The sequence below is a fragment of the Pinus tabuliformis genome, chromosome 6, assembly GCF_031772625.1.
Source record: "Pinus tabuliformis cultivar Carrire ecotype Pingquan chromosome 6, CPIR1, whole genome shotgun sequence".
Classification (NCBI taxonomy): Eukaryota; Viridiplantae; Streptophyta; class Pinopsida; order Pinales; family Pinaceae; genus Pinus; species Pinus tabuliformis.
Genome location: NC_142292.1, coordinates 1,731,999,935 through 1,732,022,441, shown reverse-complemented (window position 1 = coordinate 1,732,022,441; position 22,507 = coordinate 1,731,999,935).

Here is a 22,507-nt window from a genome sequence, read left to right as displayed (position 1 = left end):
TTCTAATTCATTATGTAATAAGTAGGAGAAGTGGCTCCTGACTTAGGAGAACCAGATTTGTCCTTCTTCTAGGATACTACTTTATGAACATAAATTAAAAACCATTGATGGACAATAGATTAAGATGCGTAAACAAATAATGGGAGAGGCTTTTAACTAAGGAGGTACTTGCTATTATTCATTACAAATTCATTCATCATTAATTCCATTGTTAGAAAATTACAAATTCAGAAAATTACTTGAAAGCAAGAAAGATGAATTTTGGTTTCTATTCATTAATCCAATAGAAGGAGGGTTTGACTTGAACACTGGGTTGTCCCTTAATATAAAGATGATAAATAAAACAATATTCATCAACAAACATAATAAATCATCATACATCAAATCAAATAAATAGATCTGAAGCAAAACTAGTTTATGAAAAACAAACTAGACTTACCATGAAGTGTACTTAGCTTGGAGTGGAGGCCCTCCACCCTTTCCTTGCACACTTGAAGAGATTATCAACTATTGCAAACTCATTCAATCATCCACACCATTGAAAAACAAAATGAAGATAGAACAGGTTTCGTATTTAGAAGTCTCAATATGAAATTATACCAATTCTACATATCATAAGCCTTCAATATTTTGGCTTAAATAGAAAAATATGAAACAAACTGATCTAAAATGTCTTTAGCAGCTATATCTATCCATATCCCATATATCTAATTCGAACTCATTCATTATATCACTAAAAATATGGAAAATCCCATGAAATCATAAAATTTCCCTATTCCCTAGGGATTTCTTGAATGATTGTCCTGTTTGACCAGCTTTGACTAGACCTATTTAAGCTTGTTCTGACCGAACCAATAGGAGTTGGTTCAATCCTAGTTCCCAAGATTTCTAAAAATGTGCTCATCTTGTTCCTAAGTGTCCTGAAAATATGACATCCATGAAGCCGTTACGAGAATTTCTGATTCTGTCAAAAAATGCACTTAAATTTCAATTTTCATAAAAACATCTAAAAATTGCAAAACTAAATTTACATACCTAAATATTCATAAATGCATCAAAATGGGGTGTATATGATGATAGATGGATGGATAATATAGAAATTATGTATGTTTTCTTAAGAAAAATTAGATAAAAAATAAGTGCCAACATCTCCCCCTTGTTGATTCACAAGCATGTCTTCATGCTTGCTTCCTCTTCTTGGATCTTCTGACTTCTGCTGTAAACCCTATGCCTGATCCTAATGCTTCCTATTGTGCTGCTTTTAGTAGACAATCTATCGCCTTGTATTGTTCTTCCTTGTAAATTGTAGCCTTGACCTTTTGTTTCTCATACTTGTTTTTCCACATGTTTTTGTCTTTGAGCCACTTGAAAGCCTGTTTACAAAGAAGATCATTCTTTCTTTTTAGTTTTCCTACCTCCACATTTAGTTTTTCAGTCTCCCTGACCAGCTTTGCATTATTTTTCTTATATGCTTTGTTCTCTTTCTTCAAGTGCCTCTCTAAGATCCTGTTTATCTCTAATTGATCTGTCAGTTCTTTTATCTTGCTTAGTTGCAGCTCTTTTTCTAATTCTTGTGTATCCTTTGCAAATGATGTGGCCTCAACATTGTCATAGTATGAGTCTTTTTCCAATCTTTCAATTATGTCATCTACTTGCTTCTCTGTAGAAAGTGTCTCTACAATCTGTACTTCAGGGTCTTTGCTACTTGTCTCTATTGGGCTCTTTCTCCTATGCCTCCTAGGAGTGGATATGAAGGATGCCTCCTTCTCAATCATGACAATATTGTGTTGCTTTTTGGATCTAGTTCTTGGATAGAGTGGTGAATTCATTATGCTTCTAGTTTCTTGAACTGTTTTATACTGCTCTTTTATGGCCTATTCTTCATGCTGATTTTGGACCAAAAATTCTTTCCAGACTATACCCTTAGCTCTCACTTGATATTCTACAAGAATTTTTATAAGTCCTTGGTGATAAATTTGAGCTTCTTTTGGTTTAGTTTCGTTTTTCACTATCTTTATCATCTTAATCAGATTCCTGGAGAAGAAATATGGAAAGTTAATTTTTACTTCTCCTTTGATGTGTTGGAGCAGTCTGACATGGTAAAGATGTGCCGCACTATGGCCTCTATCACATTTGAAAAAAATTTGAATGATTAAAACCAATTCTCCCCAAGGCTCATTGAACCATTCCATAGGTATGCCTTTGGTTCTATCAAAGGTTCCCTTCCTGTTCTTCTCTAAGAAGAAAGTCCATGCTTTTTCTTTGAAGTGTAGACCTTTATGATAGTGTTCTCCTATTAATGGTAGATCTAATGCTTGAGAGATGAATTCTAGAGTCAATGCAATGGCTATGTTTCCTACCGTAGTTTGGTCTTGGTCATAGTTGTTTATAAACTCGCTTGTTATGCTTTCTTTCTCCCACTGCTTAATCTGAAATTTTGGTTCTATTCTTGTAGCCATGTGTTTTAAAAACCAATTGATATAACCCTCTACTATCATCATTCTCATTTTGAAATTGAATATAAAAACTATGCATGCATATAGATCTTTCTTGATTCATTCATGTAGGGATTACCTCCTCTCTGATACTCTTTTAAAAGCAATGATGTCGGCCTTGTTCAATCTTTGTTTTGCTACAAAAATTGGTCACTGTTCTTTAAAACATTAGTCTTTGTAGATGAAAATCATAAAAAAGAAAAACATCTTGCTCATTTTTTTTCTTCTTCTTGTTCTCTGATTCACAAACCAATCTTTGTTATGTTCCAATTCATCAAAATCCCTGTTCTATGCATGTGAATGAAATGATCTTCTCATACATATCATTCATTGAATTATATTCACTGTTTATAGGAAAGTAAATCTTGTTTCTAAAACAAAAATCGAAACTCCATTTTGATATTGAAAATTAAAAAAAAAATCATGCCATAGTTCCTCCTACCTTTCAATTTTCGTTTATCACTCTTTCCTTATATTTGACAAATGCATTGTATGACAAAGTGAAGTGGTTTTTAAGCTCACTATTTGTGAAATCAAACAACAAATAGTTCACTATTTTTTTATTACAACACTCTGTTTCATCAACCAAAACTCAGCGATTTCGTGGATGAACTTAAAAGATCTGATTTGATTTACTTGATTGTGATGAAATGTCGTGATTTCCTCTGAGTCGTGGCCTTATCTCCCTGCGTTTCATAATGTTTCTACTGTTAAACTCTACTAAAAAAAATCTTATGTATTTATTGATGGCAGAGTCTAAATGAACGATGACAGTGACAAATTTTAAATGGTGGCAGTGGCACTAATTTATAACTTGGAGTTAAACTGGTGTTCTCATCAAAATCCCATATTTATTCATCGAAATATCCATTGCATTTATGAAAACAAATCTGGGTTTTTCTCTTACCTTCTTGATTCACGAGATCTTTTTCACTTAGATTGCGTGTTCTTGCTACACGACTGCGAGATATCTTGGCTTAAATCCTAGTCTACTTCACTTGCTCTTCTTATCTCTTCGTTCCTCCACTGCTATATTTCATGCTTCCATTTCTCATTTTGATTTCCTCTGTTCTTGTGTTTTTCTCTGTCGATTTGTTCTTCATTGGATATTTTGAATGCGTGCCAATAGCTTGCATGGCATTCAAATTCTTGCCTGACCCTGCAAATGGCTATGATGGTGAAGAAAATGTCTTTTTACAGAGGTTTGTGGGTTTGAAATGGTGGAGGCACAGATTTTGTTTGGTTGAAATGTTGTATCACTATTTTCAAATTTGTTTGACCATTTTCACATGCTTCAACCTCTGACCAAGACACCCTCGTGGCTTAGTCCTATGTAGTGCTCCATGGTGTATACCTCCACGTTCTCAGCATTACTCATTACTGTATACCATGTCTATTTTTCTACTTGTGTCGCCATATACCCATACTGCGATACCTTTACATGCCCACTGAAACATATTATGCTCCATCTTGTGCCCATTGAAATGTATCAAGGTTTGATTGTCATGCCTATTAGAATGCATCATGGTCTGATTGCATGGCCTCGTGCCCATTGAAATGCATGATGGCTCCATCTCATATCCATTCAAAACACATTATGCCACTGAAACACATCATAATACCATTTCATAATTTGCGTTTTATTGCATTATTTGCATGTCATCACATCATTTGTCTCGGCCTTTCATTGCATCATTGTAACTTTAGGCTTTGTTGTATCATTTTGTATTATGCGCTTTGGTTATGTGTTATCAAAATTCCATTATTTTGATTTTGTTATGACTTATATCATTTCATAATATGCACTTTTTCATTATTTTTAATTTAGTTTTAAAATTACCATAACATGGTCATATTTAAAATTAAATTTTATGATACTAACTTTTGGTTTTATGATTTTGTAGGTCAATCTAGGGTTTGACTATTGAGCCCTCTATTTCTAATCCATTTTCTTTAAGAAAATGCCTATGGTTAATATGATGTGGTATATGGAATATGAAATGAATATGTGGTATATGGAGAAATATGGTATATGGAATGATAATTAAATGGGTAGGATAATGGATATGGAAATGAATAGGAATAGGAATATAATGAGTAGAATAATGAAGATAGTGAAATGTAGGTAAGATATGCGTATCCAGTATTAAATTAATCTTAACAATCTCTAGAATAATTTAAAAAATTTGAAATTTCAAGAGCATTTTTTTTTAGTCACTGTACTTTACTCCCATAAAGTATTTGATGATTTCTTCTGGTCGAATGATAGGTGATAATGTATTTGATGGATCTTCTAGGATAGATTTCAATGTAGAATTATTCCTGCTTCATGTTTTCACATCCATCATTGATTCAGGATCTTTGAATGTTGATGTTGTTCAGGTCCCTTGTTATAGACATTTTTGTGCCTAACAGCATGGAGCATGAAATGTCAATAATCTGAGGGATCCAAAGTCCCTAAACAAGTTGTTCTTACCCCTAGAGGAACAAGGTCAGCAAACCACAGCACTGAAAATCAGTTCTCCACCTGAAAACACTCAAAAACAGGCTATTTCTGGATCATGTCAGCTGCTCCACTGAGCATCTGCGCTGAATTTCAACTGCTCCACTCTGTACCTGCGCTGAATGTCAAATCTAATGAAGGCTACCTGCGCTGGGCGAGATTGGCCAAGTGGCACAGTCATTCTGCAAGGTGTCAATTGCCCAGGAAGCTTCCAAACTGACACTTGGGTCAAGGAATTCGCCTTGTGATGAGTAAGAGGGTCTTGATCTCCAAGTGGAAGCAAGAATCTCCAAGTGGACTCAAGAACTGAAGATTAACTAAAGTGGGAGAGGACACTAGTCAGCTTCATGCCAGTCTCAAGATGACTCATCCTTTCTCCAAATCTCCTATATATAGAGCTCTCTCATGAGGTCTAAGGAGGTTGGAATTTTGTGCAAGTAAGGAAGTGCTGTTGGTTTGAGTATAGAACTATTGGGTGATTTGCTTGAAGGAGGTGAAGAGGAGATTTCTTTCTGCTGGGAGGTGTTACTGGATTGGGCCTATTATGGTTGTAACCCTCTCAGAACTTTACTTCTTCCATTAATAAAGTATTTGAGGTTCTTCTATATGCATGTGTTTCAATGGTGAATTGATGCTTGTATATTTGATTTATGCTAATCCCTGAATCGATTATGGATGTATGCTTCTTGTAGTTTCCTTTTCTTGTGCTTTTACAGGATCTTTGTGTAGCTGAGCCGGTGAAAGGGCAAGGAGCTAGGAGCAAGCAGCAAAGAGGGAAGATTGGATCAACCATTAGCGCAAGATAACGGTTAGTGGATCCTCCTTCTCTTCTCTCTCTCATCTCATAAAGAAGTAATCTTGAATAGTTTTGTATTCAGTTGTTGCTGAGGTACTATCACCCTTAGAGTGGGATAGGGTCACTCCGTATTGGATACTTTTCCCAACAACAAATTGGAAACTCCGCTGGGGATCGTATCTTGTTGGTTGTTTGTGTTTTTGCTATTCATTTCATAAACAAAGGGAGTACCGAATCAAACTGTATTTGGATCTATCAAATACAAAGTAGAGGGCAGCTACTCTAGCTCAGTTTCTGGGCAAGTTTATGATTTGAAGAGCTGATCCACAAGGACTCTAATAAGCTCTTAGTGATAGCTTTTCATCCTCCTTTCCATCCCTTAGTGTGTCCTTGACTGATAGCTTCTGATTTGAGCAAAAACTGTGAATTTTTGAGCAATCTGTGACCCGGAAACCAAGAGAAACGAAAGTTTCGTTCTTCAGTGCAGGCTGTACAAAGGCTGTCTGCATTTCAGCGCAGTTCCCGAAGGGGCTACCTGCGCTGAAGGTCAAACAGGCAGTGTTCCACCTGCGCTGGACCAGTCTTGCCTTGTGCTACTGGGGTTTCCTGCTGTTTCTTGCCCTGTTTTCACTCTTGTTTTGCTGTTTGTTACCAGTCAATGGGCCTATCTGAAACCAACTTCCCTTGTCACTATTCCGCCTCGGTTGTATAAATAAACTGTGTTTGTTCTTTTGTATTTCTTGTGTCATTTACAGTTTCCCATAACGAAAGTGAACCAGTCTTGCTGTGGCCTCTTAGATCTAGACCTGTGATTAAGTGTCGTTTTGATCTTAAGAGTTAGTTTGTTTGCTGTTCATAGCTGATTGAGCTTGTCGCTTTCGTCGTATGGTTTGAATTTATATATTTCTAGTGTCGAAACAAGTAAATCTTAAGGTGTCTTTTGATTTTGGACAAACTTGTTTGCTTTCGCTTGAAATTGAATTCAGAGTTATACAACAGCTTTCTTTTTGCATTTCACCAACATTAAGAAAGAGAAAAGAAATACTTGCATTGTGCATGTGCATTATGACAGTTTGCATGTTGATTTAGGGAAAAATGCATTCGTGTGTGCTCTATGATCTGTGTGAAAAGGTGTTATCTTCCTTCTCCCTCAGTAGTTAAGGTTTTCAAAGTTGAAAGATTGAAAAGCTTGCTTATCATCTTAGACTGCATTTAGGAGTGTTACTATACATCTCGTGGTGATCCATAAAGGCAAACTGCTAAACAAGATCAACCTTAAAATAAATTGAATTTACATAACAACACATTGAAACATAACGCAAACACATAGAGGTCTAAGCTAGAGACGTGTTCCGGCGTCGTTAAACGTGATATCTTATCGTTGAGTGGTTGGGTGATTCCTCCACGGTGAAGCGATAAGTATCAATACGGACTTGTGCTCCCACGTACCGTCACGTATATATTGGGAGACCCCTATAGGATCAAAGCCTTTATCCATAGGAAACCGTGTCGGCCGCCCTACTGATCGCAATGCAGTGAACACAGCATTCACGAAGATCGACCACTCGTACCGTAAAACGTATTCTGTGGTTTTGCGAAAGGTTTGGCACACCCTCTGCCTAGAACTCCAGAGCAGTTTCTTTTGGCCTTTTTCAAACTCTATAACTGAAAAAGTCCATCCGAGCATTTGTCACTTCGGGCTCGTTAAAACATCGAAGGAGACTAGAGTCATCTTTAGCTTTTTCTCGACTCTTAAAAAGTGAAAAAGCAAGTTGTGTCTAAGCGTCGTTATAAAATTTATTTTAAACGGAACATAATCACCTCCTATTCCCGCGTTGATCTTTAAGTTGAGAACATGGAACGCCCCAACCAATGAATTCCACATGATGGAAATCCTAGTCCTTTCTCCTCTTGGGGAGAAGTTGGTGCGCCCCACATGGCCACATTGTCGCTTCCAGGACTGACAATTGGCCTGCCTATTTGGCTATTCTCAACTAATGTAGTTCAGAACACCATGGTTCCTGAGCAGTCGAGTCAACAGTTAGATGAGTCTAGAGCCTCCCACCAGCCTTCTACTTCCTCTAACCCTTCCTCCAATCCTTCATCTTCAAAAGGTAGAGCCGGCAAAAGCCAAGCTCCCATGGAGAAGAAGGAAAAGAAGAAGAAAGAGAAGAAGAAGAAGGAGCCTAAGGCGACTGGGGGCAAGCAAAAGACATCTAACAAAAACCCACACACAGCACAGACCGGGCCTAAATCGCCATGTGTCATATGTAGAGGAGACCACTTCCATAGAGATTGTCCTTGTATTCCCCGGATACTAAGGGACTGGTCCCCTCGGTTGCACAATTCGGGAGCCTCAACCTCTGATAGCCAGGTTGAGTGCTTACCGTCAACCAACGAAAGTGAAGGTTCAAGACAAAATGGGGGAGCAAGATCCCCCTGCAGACTGTGTGAAGGCGATCACGCCATCCACCGTTGTCCCTTCTTAGACGAAGCGAAGAGAGTTTTGGAAGATCGTCCGGTTTCACCGTTGAGACTTCCTCCTGGATACAAAAAACTCGTGCCAAGTCCTTCGTTGGTTGAAAACACAGCCGGCCCACTCAAGTGGTCAGCTGAGGCGTCAGTCATTGAAAATGAACCTACTGAATCCAGACCAGACGAAAGTCTAAAGGTCGATACGGCAGTTGACCCGGTTCTTCCTTCAGAGGTTTCATCCTCAAATGACACCGTCACTGAAGATTCATCTTCAAATGACACCCCCACGGAAGAGAATAAGGATGACACCATCCAGATTCTTTTCATCAACACAGATTCTGATGAGCATCAGGGCAATGCGCCCATTCCTTTATCGCAGGAAGGAACATCGTCAGGATCGTATACGGCCGTGTATTCGGTCCCACCACCAAGTAACCTGGTTGTGTCCTTTGATTGGAACCAACTGGGCAGACCCCGGTTACCAGCCAGTATACCATTCAAAATCATAGTCCAAATTTATAGAATGGTGATGGCTGGAACCATCATTGATGAAGGGGCATCTGTGAGTATCCTTTCCTCTGTTGCTTGGAAAGCACTGGGTTCCCCGGCGCTTTTGCCTGAGATAAGAAATCTCTCGGGCTTTGATAAAGGAACCAGTCGACCGTTAGGGATCCTCCCCAATGTGCCTGTTACATTGAAAGGGAAGACCATTCAAATGAACGTGATGGTCGTTCAAGGACCCTTGGATTATAACCTACTCCTTGGACGGGACTATATATATTGCATGGGAGCTATAGTCTCCTCACTCTTTAGAGTAATGTGTTTTCCACACGAAGGAAAGGTGGTCAAGCTCGTAGACCAACTTTCATTTCCGGGATCACGCATCGCAAATAGTCAAATACCAACCCTCAATGGTCTATTCACTCAAGAAATGTCTCCACCCCCAGTCCTCCTTCCCGATGAGTGCGAGTGATTCGGAAAGATGGGACTGGAACCCAGGGGGCATGCATCTTGGTCTGCTTTGGGCAGAGGAAACCCTGGGTATAAGGTAGAGTTTCCGCGAAAGAATATGACTAGTCCGTACCCCGTCTGTATGTGGAAGAGGGGTTGTTCTGGGATAGGATTCTTTTGTTAAGATTACTTGTTTGACAAAGGTCATTCACCATTGTCTACTATGGGAGACAGTGCCGAAGAAAGAGATTCATTTGCGGCAGCAAATAGAACCATCTTTGGGTAACTAGAAAGAGGCAAGCCTCACCCTTTAAAACAAATGTTTTATCGGATAAGTAGGGGCAGCCTTGAAATTGTACTTTATACCTGGGGGCATGCAAACCTTTTGGAGTGCAAGCTAAGAGCGGTTGTTTATCTGTTTTTGGGATTAGCCGTTTCCGAACTTGCATAAAGAAAGGATGAGAGGGAGCATAGCTTTGGTAAGGCGCAAGCTCTATAAAAAATGGGATGTTTCAGGAGACATTCTTATCTTATGACTGGTATATCGAGCAGTTTTAGCATAAAGTTCATGTTCGTTTAAAAAATAAACGCAAGATCCGAGCAATTTTACTGTGGAATTTATGCTCGTTAAAAAATAGAAAAGCGTGAGCAAGGGTTCCCACCAGAGTTCAAGCTCATTAAAAAATGAACCTATCCCGATAAATAACCATTGTGATCGTAAATTTATTAGCCATAAAATCCTTGGTCGTGTTTTCACCTACCGCCTCCATTCCATTTGGCCGATCGTTCACTCCCATATGATTGTTTACCCATTTTGAGGAACATCTGCGAAGAGTGATTTCACCTAGCCATCCTTGTGACACTGCCGTGATTGGAAAATTCCAACCTGTACCTGGAATCTGCTGCTATCCCTGTTTATCACTCGTTCCTCAAAAGACGAGTCTTCTTTGAGCTCTTTTCAATTGACTCGTAAAATATGAAAAGTTTGCCGAGTTTTGGCCTTCCAGCTCGTTAAAAGGACCGGAAGAGCTATCCCTCCTCTAGATTTTAATCTTTTTGGACCTGAGGGATTATTGCACAAAAAGGTCGAGCGCTTGTTTTATTCGGCTCGTTAAAATTATCGAAAACTCATCCCTTCTATATTGTTTTATACTTTTTCGGACTTAAGGGATTAGATGACGAAAAAGGAATTTTGGAGTTAACTTTCTGTACCTTTTTAGACTCTCTAAAAATGAAAAGGACCGAGTTGTCTTTGTCGCTAGACTCGTTAAAATGATTAAATAGCAACAAACTTGTCTTTAGACGAGAACGAGTTTCCCTATCACTAGGCTCGTTAAAACTTAGCGATGGGCTTGCCCGAAGGGCAGGTTATAGAACAAGCATATGTTATCCTCCTCAAGCTTGACAAAAATAAAGAGGTACTGGTCAGAAATGACTGGGGAAAAATTGGGAGAACCTCAAAGCTTTAATGGTAGCAAGTCGCTCTTGAACATGACACTTTGTCCTCCGTACCACATCGGGTTGGGTTGTTTCATTCACCGGTCTCATCACCATGGTCTTCACCAAACCATCCGTATTTGGGGTAATGCTACCGATCCATCACATCAGTGTCGTTATATGTTCAAGAGATGTTGTTCAGAAAGAGTCAACCGTGTCCCGTCCACTGCCATACATTATCCTTCATCCACCCATGATCGCCACCCTGAATCATATCTCACAGATTGTTTTCACCTCCACTAAAATCATTAGCTCCTTTCCGTGTCACTGATGTGGGATTCATTAAGGCCCTCCTTTGACGGATCGCTTCTTGTCGACTTCAGCTCATTATCCAAGAAGTTGATCTAGGAACACCCCCCCCAATACTTTGAAGCTTGCATGCCTCAATGGCAAGTTTCTCACTTCTGGCGACAGGTATACATCAATGACCTTCGACCAGAAGATTTTGCGTGGTGTTCGATGCCAAGTCCTTTATTCACGCCACGTGAATTGTACTGCAGTACCTTGAGGGTCATTGTCATTATCGGTGATTCCTCTCGCGCTTGTTAAGGGTTTACATTATTGGCCGCTAATCAAGCGATGTCTTTCCATGTTCGACTTCAACGCAATTCTCACATGGATCGACTTGTACTTAGAGTGAAGATCGAACGAGATTGAAGACCCCGGATCTAGTTTCATCCATCCGGGTTGCGATATATATTCAGGAAATATAAAGACATTTGATATGTACATTATTGCAGCAGATGATCATCCTACTCAAAGGATGATAATTTCAGCAGAGAATTATCAGTCTATCATCAGACGGTCGTCTGTTATATGTACCAAAATGAATTTATAAAGCTGAGCATGGGAATGCCTGCCTCAGCTAGATCATGAAAGCAGAATGGAAAATAATGTATTGTATTGTATTTTATTACAGGGCACCTCTCAGCGATTGAATGAACTTCGGATCCTCCTGATAAAGCATTTCACCCGATGAATGACCTCATACTTTAGGGGGCAACTGTTATAGACATTTTTGTGCCTAACAGCATGGAGCATGAAATGTCAATAATCCGAGGGATCCAAATTCCCTAAACAAGTTGTTCTTACCCCTAGAGGAACAAGGTCAGCAAACCACAGCACTGAAAATCAGTTCTCCACCTGAAAACACTCAAAAATAGGCTATTTCTGGATCATGTCAGCTGCTCCACTGAGCATCTGCGCTGAATGTCAACTGCTCCACTCTGTACCTGTGCTGAATGTCAAATCTAATGAAGGCTACCTGCGGTGGGCGAGATTGGCCAAGTGGCACAGTCATTCTGCAAGGTGTCAATTGCCCAGGAAGCTTCCAAACTGACACTTGGGTCAAGGAATTCGCCTTGTGATGAGTAAGAGGGTCTTGATCTCCAAGTGGAAGCAAGAATCTCCAAGTGGACTCAAGAACTGAAGATTAACTAAAGTGGGAGAGGACACTAGTCAGCTTCATGCCAGTCTCAAGATGACTCATCCTTTCTCCAAATCTCCTATATATAGAGCTCTCTCATGAGGTCTAAGGAGGCTGGAATTTTGTGCAAGTAAGGAAGTGCTGTTGGTTTGAGTATATAACTATTGGGTGATTTGCTTGAAGGAGGTGAAGAGGAGATTTCTTTCTGCTGGGAGGTGTTGCTGGATTGGGCCTATTATGGTTGTAACCCTCTCAGAACTTTACTTCTTCCATTAATAAAGTATTTGAGGTTCTTCTATATGCATGCGTTTCAATGGTGAATTGATGCTTGTATATTTGATTTATGCTAATCCCTGAATCGATTATGGATGTATGCTTCTTGTAGTTTCCTTTTCTAGTGCTTTTACAGGATCTTTGTGTAGCTGGGCCGGTGAAAGGGCAAGGAGCTAGGAGCAAGCAGCAAAGAGGGAAGATTGGATCAACCATTAGCGCAAGATAACGGTTAGTGGATCCTCCTTCTCTTCTCTCTCTCATCTCATAAAGAAGTAATCTTGAATAGTTTTGTATTTAGTTGTTGCTGAGGTACTATCACCCTTAGAGTGGGATAGGGTCATTCCGTATTGGATACTTTTCCCAACAACATCCCTTCTGCAATTTGTACTGGATGATTCAAGTCCCTTTTGACATGTATTTTTGTATGTAGCATTTGTCATGTAGTACATGTTTCTTCTGACATTTCAGGTCTCTTGTGCACAATATTTTCAATGATGTTTCAGGTCCCTTCTGACATACAATTCAAGTTCCTTCTTCAATTCAGTTGCTCAAACTTTCAGCTGCTCAAACTGAGTTCCTTTTGCAACTTCCCCCTTGCTTATGTGAAGACTTGTCCTCAAGTCTTGTATTGTTTTGGAGTGTTATTTCTACAAAATCAAAATGATGTAAGAGTATAACAAGATTGAGAATTCATATAGGCCAAACTTGTTAGTTTTCCTCCATGAATTCAAGTTTTCTCTGTGCCAGTTGCCTGGATTTTCACAAGCAAACTTATTATTATTATTATTATTATTATTATTATTCTAGAATAATGGAAGGCATATTGCTATGCTGTTCCATTATTTCTAGATCAATATCTGTTGAATTTTTTTCATAAAATATTCTTTATTTATAGGCTTATTGTAGACTTTAAGCCCATGTTCGTTAACTACAAATGAAATAGATGCTTGATCAATTGTTTTTATTTTGACAACTCCATTATCAAAGATATCTTCTATCTCATGTGGCCCCAGCCAATGAGTTGTAAACTTTGCCTTGAAATATTTAAACTTGGAGTAAAAAATAATGCCCAGTCTCCTTTATTGAATGTTTTGTTCTTGATGAATCGATCATGCCATTTTATCCTTTGTTGTTGCACAAGAGATGTGTGATCCACTACTTCTTGTCTTATTTCATCTAGTTGATTTAGTTCCATTACTCACCGTTGTTGTAGTTCAGATAATTCCATTCCCAACTTTGCTACTAATTCAAATGTGTGTATTTGGAATTATATGGGTAACATGCCTTCTTTTCCACACACTAACTGATATGGACTGAACTAAGTTGTGTTCTTCCATGTTATCCTATATGCCCATAGTGCATCTCTCAATTTCTCTACCTAATCCTTTCTATTCATTTGTATTGTCTTCTAATGATATTTTCCAGGACTTTGTTTGCTGACTCTACAAGAACTGATTTAGTTTGTTATTGTTTTTTTCCTTCAAGCCATGATAATAAAGAAGGTTCTTGTTTGGAGAATAAAGTGTGATGTGATTTCTTTCATCCCCATGTGCAATAATCATACTTCCTAATCTAGACCCAATAAAGGCATCTGCGGTGGCTAACCACGACTTGCCTAAAATTAGAGGATGTCCTCCTAAGTTTTTTTTGGCTGTAAAATGAGGAAGTCTACAGGATACTCCCATGAATCCAGAGAGACAATGCTATCTTCTAATATTCCTTTTGGTACAACCTTAGATCTATCTGCTAACTCTAAAATGGTAGTATTAGATCTAATATTGTTTAAGTTTAAATGTTTCGTAGTATTTATAGTCATAATGTTTATAGCTCCTCCTAAATCTATTAAAGTTTTTGGAACTGACAAATTATTAATTGAAATTGTAACCATAGGGATACGAGGGTCAATATGTTTTTCTACTGTTGTCTTTGTAGACATGAGGCTAGCTAGTTTTCCAATGACTTGGATTGTAGTAGGCTCCTTTTTTTGTTTACTAATTTTCTTGATGCATAACTCCTTTATTGTTTTAGCATAAATTGGAATTTCTTTTATTGCTTATAACAAAGGAATTTTGACATAAGTATTTTTCAATTCATTCAAAATATCAAATTCGGGAAGAGATATTTGAATTTTCTGTTCTACTAATCTCTTCAGATAGGGTGGTGTTTGAGTTATTACAATTTTTTCTTTCTGATTTGATTTTCTGAATGTGATGGTTCAAGTTGTTCTCCTTGTTCAGTTGGTTCTTTTATGATCGGAGGAGAATGTTTATGCAATACTTTCCTAGACCTTAAATGGACATCATTTATGGGAAGAATGGAGTATGTTGGAAAATATGCTGCTTCTTCCACATTGTATGTAGGTTTATCCATTTTGTTACTTGGATTTGCTATGGCTAAGCTGGTAGTTGAGTTGGTCTAGGTTGGTTCGAAGGCAGCTGAAGCTACTGTGGTTGAGTTAGTAATAGTGCAATATTTTGTTGTGGAAATGGCATGGGTTGTGGATACTGTTGGAAATGTTGGTATGGAAATGGCTATTGATATTGTTGCTAGTATTGTTGTTGGTATTATTGAGGGTACATTTATTGAGGTGGTTGGTTTCCATAACTATATCTTCTCCAACCTTGTGCAGGTTGTTTTGATATTGTTGTGGAGGCCAAGATTGCCACGACATTGGGGTGTTCCAAGAACTTTGAGGAGGATACTAATAGTTTTGTTGAGGGAATTGCTAAGGAATCCTTTGCTACCAAGGTCTTCTTTGTGCCACATAGTAAAGGCCATCTTACCCTTGTACTTCTTCTATTGGATTCATTTGCAATTATTTCAACTTTAGATAGTTTTCTGTGCAAAGGCCACATACATGAATACTATCCAAAGGACATTCTCTTAATGGGTTTTTCTTCCTACATTTGGGACAAAAGATTAATAAGATTTTCTCTTGTTCTTGTTTCTTTTTGTTAGCTTTTAAAAAATCTACTTGTGTTAGTAATGTGCTTAGAAGATCAGTTTTGAAGTTTTCTAGAAAGCTCCTTATCACTGCTCTTGTTACCCCTCTTGCTACTGATTTTGAAGCCTTTGAAATAATATCTCTCCTTTCAATTTTTTATCTTCCTCTCAAATATTTTTGACATAGATCTGCAATTTCATGAAATGGCAAGTTTGAAATATCACCCTTGCCCATTACATTCAAAATTTCAAGATATTCATATCTTATACCTTTAAGAAAGATTGTGCAGATGGTATCAAATTTCAGAGAGTGTTGTTTAAATTTTTCAAGATTGTAAGAAAATCTTTCCAAATACTCTTCTAAAATTTCTTCTTGTGGTGTCATTCTGAAAACATCCTCTTTTGAGTCCCTAGGCCTACAATAGGCTTGATACTTTTTAAGAAATATTTTCTCCATGTCATCCCAAGAAGTGATTGTACGTTCTCCTAAACACATAAACCATTTTAATGCTATTGCTTTCAAAGTAGCAGGAAAGAGGTGAAGCTTGTGTGTGTCATCTATGTATCCATAAGTTCTCCGTAATATGTCTAATTCAAACATAAATGAGTCAGGATCTTCTGTTGACATTCCATAAAAGTTAGGCAATATAGAAGGTTGAATGTTTTTCATTTTCACTTCTTCTCCTAATATTGAACTTGTATCTAATATTGAAAAGCCAAAAGTAGCTTCTTGGTCATCAGTATTTTCTTGTTCATTATCATTTAGTCTTTTGTTATCATACTCTATTTTTCTTTCTTCTTCTTTTTTTATTTCAGCTTCTCTTCTTCCCTCTTCCTCTCTTTGTCTTCTCCATTCTCTCTGTTGTTTTTCATATTGAAGTCTTTGTTTTGGAGTGAGGATAGTAGAACCTTCCCTTCTTTTGTCATAGTTTCAACTATTATAGCAATTTGAGATTCATGTTGTGTTTATTTTCGAAAATAGGTTGATCTATTGGCTCAAGAATGGGTTGATCTATTTGTTTAACAATTTTTTCTTGTTCCCTTTTCTTTTTTCTACTATTGATGTTGCTTTTGGGGTTTGTTTCCTTTTTACTTCCAAGGCAAACAAGGTTTGTTGTTTAATTAAAGTCAATATTTGTCCTATTCTTTGCTTCTCCTCTAATTCTTCTAGAGTAGGTTTACCAACAACCAGTGTAGATAGTTCTGACGGTTGAATTTTTGGGGGGTTTTTCTTAATGAATCTACCTTTCTAATCTCTATCTCTAGGCATAGAGAAACATAACTAAAAGAAATATAACATAACTATTTTTTTGTGTTTTTATTTTTTATATTTTGTTTTTATCCTCTAATTGACTATGTTGATGAATGCTTCCACGGAAACATTGCCAAAATGTTGGCCTAATTTATAGAGTAAATTAACACAAGTATTTCATTACCAATCCAGGTTTGTAGAACTTAGAAGCATTCCAAAATGTATGGATATAAACTATAATCAGCTTTAGAAGATAAGTTATAGAAGTTGAAAGAAATTCAATAATAAACTAATTAGAAGTGCATATTACAAATATAAAATTCAACTAAGTAATTTCTAATTCATTATGTAATAAGTAGGAGAAGTGGCTCCTAACTTAGGAGAACCAGATTTTTCCTTCTTCTAGAATACTACTTTATGAATAGAAATAAAAAACCACTAATGGAAAACAGCTTAAGATTCATAAACAAATAATGGAAGAGGTTCCTAACTAAGGAGGTCCTTGCTGTTCTTCATTACAAATTCAGAAAATTACTTGAAAGCAAGAAAGATGAATTTTAGTTTCTATTCATTAATCTAATAAAAGGAGGGTTCAAATTGAACACTAGGTTGTCCCTTCATATAAATATGATAAATAAACCAAGATTCATCAAAAAACATAATAAATCATCATACATCAAATCAAATAAACAAATCAGAAGCAAAACTAGTTTATGAAAATCAAACTAGATTAACCATGAAGTGTACTTAGCTTGGAGTGGGGGCCCTCCACCCTTGCCTTGAACATTTGAAGAGATTATCAGCTACTGCAAACTCATTCAATCATCCACACCATTGAACAACAAAATGAATATAGAACAGGTTTCTCAAATTAACTCCAATTATTCAGAAGTCTCAATATGAAATTATACAAATTCTACATATCATAAGCCTTCAATATTTTGGCTTAAATAGAAAAATATGAAACAAACTGATTTAAAATGTCTCTAACAGCTATATCTATCCATATTCCATCTATCCAAGATGAACTCATCCATCCTATCACTAAAAATATGGAAAATCCCATGAAATCATAAAACTGCTATATTCCCTAGGGATTTCCTGAATGACTTGTCATGTTTGACCAACTTTGACCGGACCCCATTTAAGCTTGTTTTGACCAAACCAATAGGAGTTAGTTCAATCCTAGTTCCCAAGTTTTCTAGAAATGTGCTCATATCATGCCCAAGTGTCTTGTAAATATGACATCCATGAAGCCATTACAGGAATTTTTGCTTCTGTCCAAAAATGCACTTAAAATTCAATTTTCATAGAAACATCTAAAAATTGCAAAACTAAATTTATATAAATGAATATGCATAAATACATCAAAATGGGGTGTATATTATGGAAAATGGATGGATAATATAGAAATTATGTTTTCTTAAGCAAAATTGGATAAAAAACGAGGGTCGACACTCCATCTCCTTGAGCTCTTGTTCATATGGAAATAAGTCCCATTGAACTATGGCATAAAAGCTATGACCATCTTCATTATAGGGTCATCCCTACTCTTAGTCAATTGGTTAATGGAATTCTTGATATGATGTTGGACTATGAAGGTGTATGCAAGGGATGATCTTTGGGGACACATACTAGAAATTCATTTAATCATAGTGAATCTAGGTCTAAAAAAATATTAGATCTAATCCATTTTGATGTGTGTGGGCCCATGTCTAACAAGACACTTGGAGGTCATCTCTAATATGTAACATTCATTGATTACCATTCAAGGAAGTCATGGCTCTATTTACTCAAAAATAAAGATGAATAATTTGATAAGTTCAAGGACTTGAGGGTTGAGGTGGAAACCTTAACCGAAAAGAAGGTAAAGACTCTAAGGCCTGACAATGGTGGGGAATACACTTCTAAAGAGTTAATTTCATATTGTAAGGATGCATGTATTAAGAGGGAACTCATTGTTCCCTACTATCCCTAACAAAATGGATTGGATGAAAGAAAGAATAGGTCAATTAAAGAAGGTATTAGAACTATGCTCCTTGATCAAGATCTACTGAAGTTCTTATGGGGTGAAGCAACAATGACTGTTGTGTATGTTCAAAGTAGAAGTCCTCATAAGATTATTGATAATACTACACCCAAAGAAGTATTCACAAGAAAGAAGGTGAGTGTGGATCATTTCTACATATTTGGAAGTTCGGCATATATCCTTGTTCGGAAGGAAAATCCGAATAAGTTGGACTCAACAAGCATCAAGGGAATATTCATTGGTTATAGTATTTCCTCAAAAGATTATAGAATCTACATAAATGAGGGAAGATACATTGAAGTAAGTAGGTATATCATATTTGATGAGAATAAAGCTTACAAGAAATCAAAGGATATTCCAGATTGATTCTGATAATGAAGAAGTTCCTGTATTTGAAGAAGATGAAGTTCATGAGAAATCTACTCCAAATGATGAAGAAGAAGGACCAAGTGAGCCTATTCATTCGGTGGTTATCACAACCACAAGGAAAAGGCCATATTGGTTGAGAGCTACATTAGAAGATGTTGAAGGACATGAAGTTGCAAAAGGGTCCTCCAGGGAAAGTAAGAAACCAAAAAGTTATTTTGGTTATGCTACATATATGACAAAGTTGATTGAAGCTGAGCCATATACATTTCAGGAAGCTGAGCATGAAGAGGTTTGGAAGAAAGATATGCAAGAAGAATATCAATCCATCATGAATAATGGGGTTTGGGAAATTGTTCCTAGACCTAGTGACAAATCGGTTGTCACATCAAAGTGGATTTATAAGATCAAACATGTTGTTGATGGAAGTATAAACAAGTACAAGGAAAGGTTCATTTCAAGGGCTTTTTGTCAAAAAGAAGGCATTGACTATGAAGAAAGATTTGCACCTATTGCTAGGTACACTGCCATTAGATAATTGGTTTCACTAACTGCTACAATGGGGTGGAATATCCATCAAATGGATGTTAAGGCTGCATTTATGAATGGGACCATTGATGAGGAAGTGTACATCAAACAATCTGAAAGATTTGAAGTGAATAGCAGGGACTCTCATGTTTGCAGACTCAAGAAGGCTCTATATGGCTTGAAGCAAGCACCAAGGGCATGGTATGCAAGAATGGATGCATATCTTCTCAGGATTGGGTTCATGAAGAGTATTGTTGATCTGAATCTATGTATCAAGGTCGTGAATAATGAAGCAGTCATTATTCTACTATATGTGGATGATATATTCATCACTGGTGTAGAACAAAGAATTCAAGAATGCAAGAAGATGTTGGCAATGGAATTTGAGATGAAGGATCTAGGACTAATGCACTATTACCTAGGTCTAGAAGTATGACAGATACCTGAGGAGATATATTTGGGGCAAGGAAAGTACATCATCAAGTTAGTGAAAAAATTTGCAATGATGGAATCCAAGTCGATGATTACTCCTATGATCACCAATCTCAAGAAGTTGAGAAGAGCCGACTCAAGTCTCATGGATCCCACCTTATATCGACAGTTGGTGGGTTCTCTGATGTATCTGGCAAATAGATATATGTTTTGCAATGAACATTCTTAGTTTCAGTTGGAGCCTCATCATGATCACTGGATAACTGCCAAACATATATTGAGGTATCTTCGTGGCACTATACATTACTGCCTAAAGTATGATAGTAATGAAGTCAAGATAAATAGCTTCATATAATCTAATTGGGGTGGAACTGAGACCAATGGAAGGAGAACTACCAGAGGATGATTTAGTCTAGGAGTTGCTATGATCTCATGGATGATTAGGAAGCAAGATCATGTTGCATTGAGTTTTGCTAAGGCACAATATGTGGTTGCATGTGAAGTAGGAAAAGAGGTTGTTTGCTTAAGGAAGCTTATCACAGACTTGTTCGAAAAGTCTCTAGGTCCTACTGTGAATAACTGTGATAATCAAAGTTGTATCAAGATGTATGGATATCTCGTGGTTCATTTAAGGACGAAACATATCAATAACAAGTTTCACTATATTAGGAACTTGGTGTAGGATGGTATCGTGAAGCCAGAATATGTTCCAACATATGAACAAGTAGCATACATTATGAAAAAGGCTCTTCCTAATAAGAAGTTCAAATATCTAAGGAACCTATTGGGTTTGGTAGATATTGGTTATTGCATTGATGATAAAGGAATGGAAGAGATTTGTTGAGGCTTTGCAAGTGAAGCATTTTTTGAGGAAACATCAGGTCACCACTATGTGTTGATGTTAGGAATCTCAGAGTTGGAAAGGTGGTGTTGTTTATTGAGCTCCATATTTGGATACACACCTATATTTTTGGGTTGGTGGTTAGAAAGTAATTCTGATGATACCTAAAGTGGTTGAAATCTTGAGTCCACCTTAGTCCCACCTAGATAGATTTTCTTGGTCAGGAATCTAGTCCATGGCATTGTGGTGCCTAAATTATTGAGTGGCTGGCTGGGTAGATTCCCCTGGTCAAGAATCTATTCCATGGCATTGTGGTGCCTAAATTGTTGAGTGACTGATTGGATAGATTTCCTTGGTTAGGAATCTAATCCATGGCAATACGGTGCCTAAGGGTTTTTCATGTTTTCATATAGTTTGATATCTTCCATTGTATTTGTACATTATGAGTACCTCCCTAGTTAAGAGGGAGTGTTGGAAAAAATAACTATGTTCCGTCTTCAATAATGTACTTGAATCATTATGTAATGTACTTTTCAAAAGAATAAAGAAAAGAATTTTTATTATTGTAACAATGACTTATTAAAGCATGGGTTTCATGCTTGGATCATCATTATATTAGTCAAATTCCCCATTGTGTAATCAGATTAATATTGAATTTATAGAGTCATTGTACATTCGAAGAGACCCTTCGTAGGCTTCTGGATCATGTAAAAAGGTTTTGTATTAATAAAAATATGAATTATATGTCCTCCATATCATTTTGACCTAAGGAAGATCAAGACGGCCTAGAGACCCTCATTTGACCCACAACAAGGCTATATATAGAAGGAAGTCGAAGTCATTGGAAGCATCACTCTCATAACAAATTCGATATCTTCTGGGAAGTGTTGGGGATGTGAAGTCTACTACCGGAAGGAGGAAAGAAGTGTGAGTTTGGATGAGTCTCTAGACAAGAGGAAAATTCAAGTATTGGTGCCTCTCTCTCTCTCTTTGTTTCGTGGTTTTGGATATCAAAGTCTCCTAGGCTTTTGTTGTTGCCGGAAGTAGCATGTTGCTGGGATCTGTTGCATAGTCGAAGTTGCTGGAAAGGGTTGAAGATCTTGGAGGCTGACATGGTGTGGAGGGAAAATCTGGTCTTGGTCTAGGGTGAAGAGTCTCAAAGAATACTATTGAAAGGAATAATTACTTTGACAGGGTTTTCCTGTCGAGGGGGTTTTTTCCCTAGCATGTGCTTATATCTTGTGTCTCTTGTTTTGTGATCTTCATGTATGTTTAATTGCATTATGAAAGATAAGATAATAAAGAAGTAAAAGAATAAAACACACTCACAAGTAATTATCAAGAATGGAGAATCAAACCCTACTACAATATCTTTGATTTTTCAATAAAAAGACCAGGGAAAAAATGAGTAAGATGATCTCCCTTACATATCTTACAAGAGAACTTAGGTTTAAATATTCTAAGCCTAGGTTTATCATCAACTTTAATGCCTCCAACATGGCTAGTCATGGCTGGTGGAAGATCTCAACATGACTTGCAAATGTTAGTGACTCTTTCCCAAGAGAGATAAGACTTGTGCCCCCAGACTGACTCACAAAAATAGGCGAGTCATCATAAATATGAATGACAGAGGTAGGTGATCCATTTCCAGTATGAATTTTAGTGACTAGAATTATGCCCCCAGTAGGAATTGTAGCAGC